This window comes from Bos taurus, chromosome 17, assembly GCF_002263795.3.
Source record: "Bos taurus isolate L1 Dominette 01449 registration number 42190680 breed Hereford chromosome 17, ARS-UCD2.0, whole genome shotgun sequence".
In the NCBI taxonomy this organism is placed as follows: Eukaryota; Metazoa; Chordata; class Mammalia; order Artiodactyla; family Bovidae; genus Bos; species Bos taurus.
In genome coordinates, this window is record NC_037344.1 from 19,119,452 (window position 1) to 19,130,546 (window position 11,095).

The 11,095-nt window shown below is 39.0% G+C and overlaps 1 pseudogene; it reads right to left on the minus strand.

Moving 5' to 3' along the window:
- Positions 1-1,860: 1,860 nt before the first annotated feature.
- LOC783390 (matrin 3 pseudogene) lies at positions 1,861-5,443 on the minus strand (annotated as a pseudogene).
- Positions 5,444-11,095: the final 5,652 nt, after the last annotated feature.

Here is an 11,095-nt window from a genome sequence, read left to right on the forward strand (position 1 = left end):
CCACCAGGAAAAACAGAAGAAATATCTCCAGCATGTCTTCCACCCAATCCTTCCAGGGCAGTCTCATAGGACATGGCAGAATCAGAATCCTATGAGTGTGTGAGCTAGATGGGCATATAGAACACCCTCCCTGGTGGTTCTGATTTCCTCCCTGCCCAGATTCCTTGCCTGTGCAAGAACTTCTGCTTCTTAAATTTTGAAGTATAGACTATTAAAAAATAATGAAAGAAGACAATTGAGGTGATAAAAACAAACTAACACTTCATAAAATGGACAATCTCCATCCAGAGATTATAACAAAATGGGGCAGAAGACAGGACAGGAAGGTTTCTTAGGATAAAGAATGAAGAACAAGAAGAGAACGATAGAAAGTATCTAATTGGTTGGAGCCATACAGTCAACCTTGTTGTGGGTAAGAAGGAATAAGCAAGGCTCCTCCGTCCATGGGATTTTCCAGTACTCTTGCCTGGAAAATCCCATGGACGGAGGAGCCTGGTGGGCTGCTGTCTATGGGGTCGCACAGAGTCAGACATGACTGAGCGACTTCACTTTCACTATTCACTTCCATGCATTGGAGAAGGAAATGGCAACCCACTCCAGTGTTCTTGCCTGGAGAATCCCAGGGACAGGGGAGCCCGGTGGGCTGCCGTCTATGGGGTCACACAGAGTCGGACACAACTGAAGTGACTTAGCAGCAGCAGCAGCACACAGCCCAGAGCTGGCTTGATATTTGATGATTGGCTAACAGAATGTCCTACATTTTTGGCTAAGCAGAATATTTATGGGGCCAGGAAGTTAGCTATGTTCAGGTTTATTGACAAAAGTCCCCGAGGTGGGAATAGCTCCATCTTGGGCTTAGGAAGTGATTCTGACAATATGAATCACTTTGGGATCTTGTTAAAATGGAGATGTAGATTTTGTAGGTCTGGATATAGGTGTGGAGGTTTGCATTTTTTCAAGGTGATGCTGGGTTGTAGCTCAGTTGGTAAAGAATCCACCTGCAATGCAGGAGACCCAGGTTCAATCCCTGGGTTGGGAAGATCCCCTGGAGGAGGAAAGGGCCACCAACTCCAGTGTTCTTGCCTGGAGAATCCCATGGACAGAGGAGCCTGGCGGGCTACAGTCCATCAGGCATGACTTAGCGACTAAACCACCAAGATGATGCTGATGGTTCTGACTGCAGACCACACTCAAAGAGCTTCTGTTGCATGAAAATATCCTTAGACAAACACTTGATATACACCACTTTATATCTATATACTTTATATCTTTAAAGAGGACTTTAAACCAGTTCTCTTTCAGGGGGTATTGGTTTTCATTGATAAGATATCATGTGGTAAAATAAACAAGGGAAATCTATTATGGCAAGGTAGAAAGACAGAGTTTCAGAAATTTGGTACAAAACTCAGTTTTCTGAGGAGATGAATCTTGAGGAGGAAACCACATGAAAGAGGCAAGTAATAGGCTGAGTCAGTATTGAAATGTGAATGTGATGTAGCATGTGGCCTGGAGATGAGAGTGGATAAGCAGTATTTTTCACTCTGGGAATGTGAATTATCTTCCAGACCAGCCAACTTCATTGCTTTCCTGGGTTTCTGGTTTACATAACTTACTGAAAGGGGAGGGGAGTACTTGAAAGCTTTTAAAAGGTGACAGACATCATGAGAGTTGCAAACTATTTTCTTTTTTGGTGTTTTTTTTTTTAAACTCAGATTTTTAGTAGCAGTTTTTAGAACACTCTAGATTAAAAATGGAATAATTTGTTAAAGCATGCAAGAAAGTGTAACAGTAAATAAAAACCACAACTGTGACAAATATATTGGTTAACACCTCAAACATGTATAACCAATGAACATGGCCTAGGTTTTTGTTTTTTATTGGTACTCACTTAAGAAACTTGAATCCACAGATATAAGCAGTATATAATATAACCAGAAAGTTACAAGTAAACACAGATTATACATGCAAATTTCTGTTCACAAAGGTCACATATGCAAGTATATGAATTCGAAGCGTGCGTCTAAGATTATGGCCAAACTTTTTTTAAAATGCAGAAATGTAAAATTACATCTTGAAAATACAAAGAGATGGTCTACACACTTCAAAAATCAAATGTTGCTTATACCAGATGATGTATGACAGCTACAGGATTCAAGTGACAAGCAATAAGATCTCAAGAAATTAACACTGGTCAAAGAGAAGGGGAATATTTTTACATTTCACTGAAAATACATTAACTTCTAGAATACGAAATCTAGCAGGAACTTAGGGGAAAAAATTACAAAATATAAAGCCAATTACTTAATATGTCTTATTACCTAAATAACAACATGACATTGAAAGAAAACTGCGCCTGCATTTTAATTACCAATCGCACATTAGTGAAGTTCTCCATAAATGAAACAAAACCAAAAATGCTTCAAACTCCAAATGAAAAGTCTGCAAGGCTCAGATTAAAATGTGGAATGTTTTAGATGAAAGTAATAAAAATACAATTGGTTTTGTTCTTTATTGAATGGAATCAAAAGTTTTGACATATCTCTGAAGCTTGGAACTACTAAATTTCATTTCTCTGAATGCTTCTACATATCTTTCTTAGTGGTGCAAGTGTCTTTAGCATACGAAGTCAGTCTCTACAAAGTATTTCTGTCTGTTACTATTTTGATAAAACAAAAACAATTCTTCATAACTTAACCGTATATGTATTTTTGCTATAACACTTAACACATGAACAGACATCTATTATCTATTATTTTCCACTAAAACAAAAGAGTACAATAGTTTTCTTCTAACTATCAGTATTGTATTTAAAAAAGGTTAACATTTAAAAACAAAGAACCATTATTTTCTTTGAAATCATTAAGCTTCTTGCACATCTCAAACTTCCTTCTTCTGCCTGCGTTCTTCTGCCAATTTATTCAGAAATTTCTTTAATTTCTGATAATGAGGAAGGCTGCTGCAATGAGTATTCTTTGCAACTGCTTCATTTGTATAAAAGAGTGAACACAGCTTACAGTAAAACCCTGTTTTAGGTATCACATAGTCTATACCAACAGGAACATTGGGTTGATATGGTCCAATTCAATACTCATCTGGGATTGTATAGTCCTCCTTGTTTTCATCACTTTGGCCATCTGCATTTTCACTTGTATCTTTGTTGGGAACATCAGCATTCTCAGCAGATTCAGCACCTGGCTCTGTATTTTCCTCATTTTTAATTCCATTTTCCAACGCTGCTTCATTTTCTTGGTCAAGTTCCTCGATCTTGTCCACCTTTTTAAGCTTTTTCTTTGCAGCTCCAGAAGCACTAGCATTTGCATCTTTTTTCACAGCTTTGTCTGAAGGTTCTTTTTTCCCATCAGATGCCACATCCCCTAAATTAGCAAGATCTGTTTCATCTCCCACTGAACTGCCACTTTCTAGCAGTGCTGCTGCTGCTTCTTCATCTACAAGTAGCTCATCTTCAGATTCAAGAAGCATGTTAGGCTCTTGTTCTGCCTGGTCATCCTTTGTATCTTTTTCACCATCTTCACCTGACTTCTCTTCTTGTTCTTTACCTTCAGCAGTACTTTCAGTCTTCTGAGAACCATCAGTTTTGGATTTCTTATCACTTGGAGATTCTTTGCCATCTGGAGAGTAAGATCTTTTCCGGGATTTATCTTTTTTGAGCAAGTCAATGCCTCTGTTGGGAATCCTGAGTACCAATTTTTTGTATTTTTCAGACAGGTCAACTTTTGCACATCTCCCTTGAAACCAAAGGGCCTTTTTCAAACAGTGGACAACCATTGCCATTGCATCTTCTCTGGTCTCTATCTCAATAAAGGCCTGACTTTTCATCCTCATCAGTATATAATTCTTTATTTTCCCATAAGGCTCAGCAAGCTTGAGGACAGCACTGTCAGAATAGCCAGAATGAGGTAAGTTGCTGAGATGTATCACTCGTCCAAGCTCTTGTTTTTGATCAAACTTCTGGTCTGGCTTACCCTCAGGTTTCTTTATTCTCTTGTACTTCTGGGATAAATGCACTCTCACTGGCTTGCCAAATACTAATGCTGGGGTGGTTGTGTAATAATCCACTGCAGCCTGAGCATCTTCTGTGGTTGCCATTTCAATAAATGCCTCATTAATTTTATTTAGAATAAGATGATTTGAAATAACTCCAAATGGTTCCACCAGTTGTAATAGTTGATATCTCAAGTTTTTCCCTCGCTGGAAATCCATGATGTGAACAACTCGGCTAGTTTCCACTCTGCCTTTCTGCATGTGTCTTGGTCCTTGCAGGTTTCCATTTCCAGCACCCAGATTTCCTCTTGGTCCAACTGCTGGTCCCCCAAGATGAAATGATGGGGGTGGAGGTCCCAGAATTCCTGGTGCTGGGTTTGTAGACTGCTGCAACATGAATGGATCACCCATTGTATGTCCTGTATCAGTGTTAGGATTCCATTCTGGGTAGATTTCAAGAAGAAGCTGGCATCGACGACTGTGACTTGCTCCATTGATATGTTGACTCCACTCCTTATTAGAATGAACTGGAAAATCACATATAGAGCACAGATGGGGATAACCCTTCGGTAAGAGTCCATGGAAGTCTTCAATATTGCTACTTGGAGGAGCGCCCCTCTTTTTCTCAAAGAGAGACGTCTCTTGTAAGGAGCCAGGACCACGTCCCATTCTCTCATACTCACTGTCAAATTTATGATAGTTATGCGATGTCTCACCAAAAAAAGAATCATCCCTACATCTTTCTCCATCTCTTAATCTGTCATCTTCATAATCCATTCTGTCATAATAACCAGATTCTTGAGAATGACTTCCATGGTCATAATCAAGCACTGGGTTGAGACTAGGACCACGATCATCAAAACTATCTCTTCTAAAGTGCCTTTTTTCTTCCCAATCGTCCCTAGGTACTCTGTATGGTGGCTCCCGTGTAGCAGATCTGCCATTCTCTACCATAACTCAATGTAGGGCCTTCTTTAGTTCTCCTCCTTTTAAGCTGCAGAAGGATCTGGGGCAAATTCTCAGGAGTAATCTTGTCCTCTAGATAACGACTCAGTTCATCTAAGTCTCTAGCAGACAGACCAAAGCTGGCCAAAATGTTACTGGCCTGGTCTGCATCTCCAAGGTGTTGAGAAGACAAAGGGAGCGGACCTCTACTTCCAATGTTAAATATAGACTGCAAATTATGGGAAGAAGTACTAGCAGAAGACAGTGTACTATGAGCTCCTTGTTGATTCAATGAAGAACTCATTCCAAGATTCATTAAACTAGCAAGGCGTGCAGTACCCTGGTTCATCCTTCCAAGAGATGCTGGCATACTTAAAGACTGGGTAGCAGCAGCAAGAAGGCCTATTCCTGCTGCAGACAGGTCACGCCCATGACCCTGCAAGTCCCTACCGAGAGATGACTGCTGGAATGACTTGGACATTGTAGAACTATCTCTTGTCTAGTTTATAGATTAAAAAAAATTTTTTTTTTTAAAGATGGCCAAAAAGAAAGATCAACTAGAAAACTAGGTTAACTTTGCTTCAAAAAATGGTAACGCCAAGAAAAAGGATCAATAAGGACTGTAGAATCTTCAAGCTGAGAACCAGCGGACAACTCTCCAAGCGAGGGGGACGCGGTGGCTCCCACAATCCCCTGCAGCAACGGCACTGGTCGCGAACTATTTTCTAATGTTTGTGCTCCTCGTCAAGTTGATTGTTTGATTCACCCATCACAAGTTGACACCCTTGAGGGGACGGGGCGGGAGGAGAGTTTTTGCAGACATTAAGTCTCCTAAAGATTTTTAGAAATGGATTTTCCTTTTGGAAATATGAGGCCTGATTGTAAATAAACCCGTGCTGCATTCACATCCGCAGTCCTGGATTAGTGAAGAGCTTCACTTGTGTGCACCAAAACACAATTTTTTCAAAAATGGCTGAAACTATGTCATCAGCAACTTGGAGTTGTGACAGAAAACCACGCAGAAATAGGACCCGTTTCTCTTTGTCTTGCACGCTGTATTCAGCTAAATGTGACTCTCACAATTAAGTGTTTACTGTATCTTCTCAGTGTTTCCAGATTGTTACTATGCTTGCACTTAGTACTCTAGACGTAGTTTGCTCTTTCTCATAAATTCCTTTTTTAAACATTTTTTCATCAAAGATCAATACTTCTAGTTCCCATGATTCTTTTTTTTTTCTTAGAAGTTATAGCAGTTACTTCTCATGAAAGTGAAGTACAAAGAAACTTTAATACTGTTTGAATGAAATCTGGAACTGACTAAAAATGTGCTTGTACAATGATTTCAACTTGTCTGACTCTAACACCAGTGTCTACTGAGAGTTGGTTCTTTTAGAATAGAATATAAACTCAACTCCCCAAAGACATCTGAGAAAGGTCTCAAACCAGTGCTGCTTTAAAATATAGATCATATCTTCTAGTTGTGTTGCTGTACCTTTTTAAAATATTTTGTTAGGAGTAGATGTCAGTGAATACCAGAAAATGGAATAACAAAGAAGTTAAAATACTCTTCAGATACCTAGAGCAAACATGTCATTGAAAAAAATCTCAGTAGAGAACCCTTGTCTAAAAAATATACTATTCTCTGATTCTCCCACTTTTCAGAAGGGTAAGAACCTGTTGCTATAAATCGATGTAATATATATCATTATTTCACTCAACTGTGGTGTTTCCCAAAGTGTACATTACTCACAGAGGATATTTATTAAAAATGCAGATTCCTGGGCCTGACCTCGGATCTTCTGAATGAGACTCATTGAATTTTGCATCTCCGTTGGGCATCCCTAATTAAGTATTATACAGTTGAAGTTTGAAAACTATTAGGAAATTTTAAATGAATATTATTTTCATTTTTTGTGACAGTGTGGAGAGATTAAAAAAATTGTATATTGGAGTGTAGTTGATTTACAATGTTATGTTAGTTTCAGATGTACAGCAAAGTGATTTAGTTATACATATGTGTATGTGTGTGCTAAGTCGCTTCAGTTGTGTCCAACTCTTTGAAACCCCATGGGCTGTAGCCCACTAGGCTCCTCTTCCATGGGGTTCTCCAGGCAGAGATACTGAAGTTGTTGACCATTTCGTCCTCCAGGGGATCTTCCGGACCCAGGGATCGAACCTGCATCCTCTTTTGTCTCCTGAATCGGCAGGTGGGTTCTTCACCACTAGCACCAGCTGGGAAGCCCAGTTATACATACACATACATCTATTCTTTTTCAGATTCTTTTCCCAGTTAGGTTATTACAGAGTATTGAGTAGAGCTACTTGTACTCTACAGTAGTTGCTTGTTGATTATTTATTTTATATGTAGTGAAAACTACTAGCAAATTAAGTTGAAAGGGGAAGTCTGCTGGAAGCTTTCCCTGGGATTAGTAGAGAAACTCAAGAATGGTAGGTAAAGATGAGTTTAAAGTGTTATCTATCCTTCCCACTCTTAATTCCCAGAAACTTTTCCCCTACAGGTATCACATGTAGTTTGGCATCTAAATATATCAGTTAGTTAAAAAAGTAAATAAAAGTGCTGGAACTTCTTTTCATGCTTTATTTATAACTGACTTAATCAGAGCTCATAAACATCCCAAGGATCTGAAAATTTTTCAATATTTGTAAGTAGAGAAGTATAGAAGTGAATAAACCAAAAACCAAATGATTAAACTAACCTGTCTCTCTTTGAAACTAAAAAGAAGGATCTAGATTTAGGAAAATAATAGATGCCATTAAAAAAAATTAGTGAGTAAAATAACTTTCTTTGTGCCTAGGTGTTAGTATTTCTTCAAATATTGGTTTCTTTTGAATCTTAGATTCAGAAAAAAGTAGTGGAATTTAGTTAAATAATGCTGTCCTTTTAATGAAGGTGTATATATATATTTATAATATTTATTAAACTAGTTTTCAAAGTTTTACTTATCTGTTTTTCAGTTGTAAAAATATTTGAAGGCAATATCTCACATGGAAACTCAGTAGGCAAAATAGATAAGAATAAAGCTTCCTTGTGTGTGTATTTGGGGGTGGTGTGTGCAAAGCCTACTCACTCAGTTCCCATTTTATTCTCCCAGAGTAAGGGTCAGCAACTTTTGGCCCATTGGCCAAATCCCACCACTTCCTCTCTTTGCAAGTCAAGTTTTATTGACCACAGCCATGCCCATTCCTTTATGTATTATCTGTGACTGATTTTGTGCTCCAACCTAGAGTTGAATAGTTGAGACAGACACTTACTTAGGCAAAATGTCAACAAAATATTTGCTGTCTGGCCCTCTGCACAATTTGCCAGTCACTCTTCTAGAAGGAATAGTGCTTGAGATGCACCTCTCCTTGGGCTTGAGGTGTGCCTCTCAATCCCTGCAGGTCACCTCAGTCCACAATGGATATTTACTAAAGTATGCTTTGGGCTTGCCTGGTGGCTCAGATGGTAAAGAATCTGCCTGCAGTGCGGGAGACCCCCGTTTGATCTCTGGGTCAGGAAGATCCTCTGGAGAAGGGAATGGCTACCCACTCCAGTGTTCTTGCCTGAGAATTCCAGGGACAGAGGACCCTGGTGGACTACAGTCCATGGGGTCGCAAACAGTCAGATGCGACTGAGTGACTAACACTTTCACTTTCACTTCACAGTATGCTTTGCAATGATGAGGATTATATTAATAATTTTCTAGCTGTTCCATATGCCACGAGAAGGTAAAAAGGCTGTCCCTTAGAAGCATGATTCAGCAGCTGCTATAGAACTGGCTTTGTATTCCCTAATATATTGACAGTGAATGATACATTTCCTTAGCAAATATTTTTTTCTCCATGTTGTTTGGGTTTATCTTTTCTCTTGTAAGGTTTATTTTGACACTATTTATTTTTTAATTTTAATTTTATTGCAGTCTAGTTGATTTACATCATTGTGTTAGTTTCAGGTATCCAGCATGGTGTTCAGTTATATTGGGTTGGCCAGAAAATTTGTTCAAATTCTTTCTTAACATCCTATGGAAAAACCTGAATCAACATTTTGGCCAACCCAATACATGTAGTTACTCTATTTCAGATTCTTTTTTGATATGTTATTATAGAATATTGAATACTGTTCCCTGTGCTATACCGTAGGTCCTTATTGGTTATCTATTTAATTCATAGTAGTGTATGTATGTTAATCCCAAGCTCCTAATTTATGCCACCCCCCCCCCACCAGGTTTTCCGTTTGGTAACCATAAATTTGTTTTTTAAATCTGTGAGTCTGTTTGTTTTGTAAATAAGTTTGTTTATATCTCTTAAAAATTAGCTTCCACATATGAATAATATCATATGACACCTGTCATTCTGTCTGACTTCACTTAGTATGATAATATCTAGGTCCAACTATGTTGGGGCAAATGGCATGATTTCATTCTTTTTTTTTTAATTTTATTTTATTTTCAAACTTTACAATATTGTGTTAGTTTTGCCAAATATCGAAATGAATCCACCACAGGTATACCTGTGTTCCCCAACCTGAACCCTCCTCCCTCCTCCCTCCCCATACCCTCCCTTTTTTATGGCTGAACAAGAATAGTTTGAAAGTATTTAAAACAGTATTAATTCTTTCCTTTTTTCTCTGGCCTTTGAGTTGGAGGTGGCTTTCTCTAAACAATGATCAGAGCCATCTGAGTTTTTGAGAGCAGAGTGGTAGATGACTGCTCCCTCTTACATGTCTATTTTTATCTGTTAAGAACAGTAGATAAAATATGTAAAATGTGTCATCAGTAATAGGTCCTCATGACAAGAAGTTAAAACCTAGTCAGTTCTATCTTGAAAGACTGATTTAAACCTATTTGAGGGCTTCTCTGGTAGCTCAGTTGGTAAAGAATCCGTCTGCAATGCAGGAGACTCTGGTTCAATTCCTGGGCCAGGGATCTTCCTGTGGATAGACTACCCACTCCAATATTCTTGGCCTTCCCTTGTGGCTCAGCTGGTAAAGAATCTGCCTGCAATGTGGGAGACCTGGGTTCGATCCCTGGGTTGGAAAGATTCCCTGGAGAAGGGGAAGCTACCCACTCCAGTATTCTGGCCTGGAGAATTCCATGGACTGTATAGTCTGTGGGATTGCAAAGAGTCAGATATGACTGAGTGACTTTCACCATCTGGCCATGCTTCTTTAGTACCTATGAAATATATTTGTTTAATCAGTGGTGTTATATGACTTAGCTGTGATTCTCTACTTGGTCTTATGTATAAGGGGGTAACCCAACTTTGAAAAATTGTTCCCCAAACGTAACAGTTTTGATCACCCCTGTCATAGGTGGAGGACAAAGCATTTTTCCCCCCTAATTAGGTATGTCATTCAACTGAAACAAAGTCACACAGAGTAGGATCATATGGGGAAAATACACTAAATTGCTAAATTTCTAGTCTTTGCAAGAAGTTAATTCCATTCCATTTAATTTTATTTAGCAAGTGCTTTTGAATTGCCAAGTAGAGGACACTAAGCTTCATAATGTAAGGATAATAAAGTCATATATGGCTATTATTGAAGGTCTTAAATTGCATTGTAGAATAAGAGAGGTGGTCTCTGGCTGATAGTGCATGAGGCTTGTATAACAATCTCTGTAGTATGGGCTAAAGGAGACACTCTGAAAGTTGAAGTATGATGCTTTTAATAAAACCCAGTTCCAGGCTGAACTTTAAGTCCTATATACTACCGTGCGGTGCTTAGTTGCTTAGGCATGTCCAACTCTGTGACCCCATAGCCTGCCAGGCTCCTCTGCCCATGGGGATTCTCCAGGCAAGAATACTGGAGTGGGTTGCCATGCCCTCCTGCAGGGGATCTTCCTGACCCAGGGATGGAACCCAGGTCTCCTGCATTGCAGGCAGGTTCTTTACATACTGAGGCACCAGGAAAGCCCTATATACTACTTCTAGTGTCCTGAATGTTACAGGTTGTTGCTGTTCATAATTGTGTTTGATGGAATTTAAGACGGCACTATATTTTCCTCCTTGGGACTTATATCACAGTTCAACTCCTAGGTCTCATCCTGGACTCATAAGAAGGCCCATTTTAGCAGAGAAATAGCTTGTTGTAATGTCCTACCTGTTAGGAGAGAAAATAGAATTAGTTACTCCTTTAACTAATAGCACT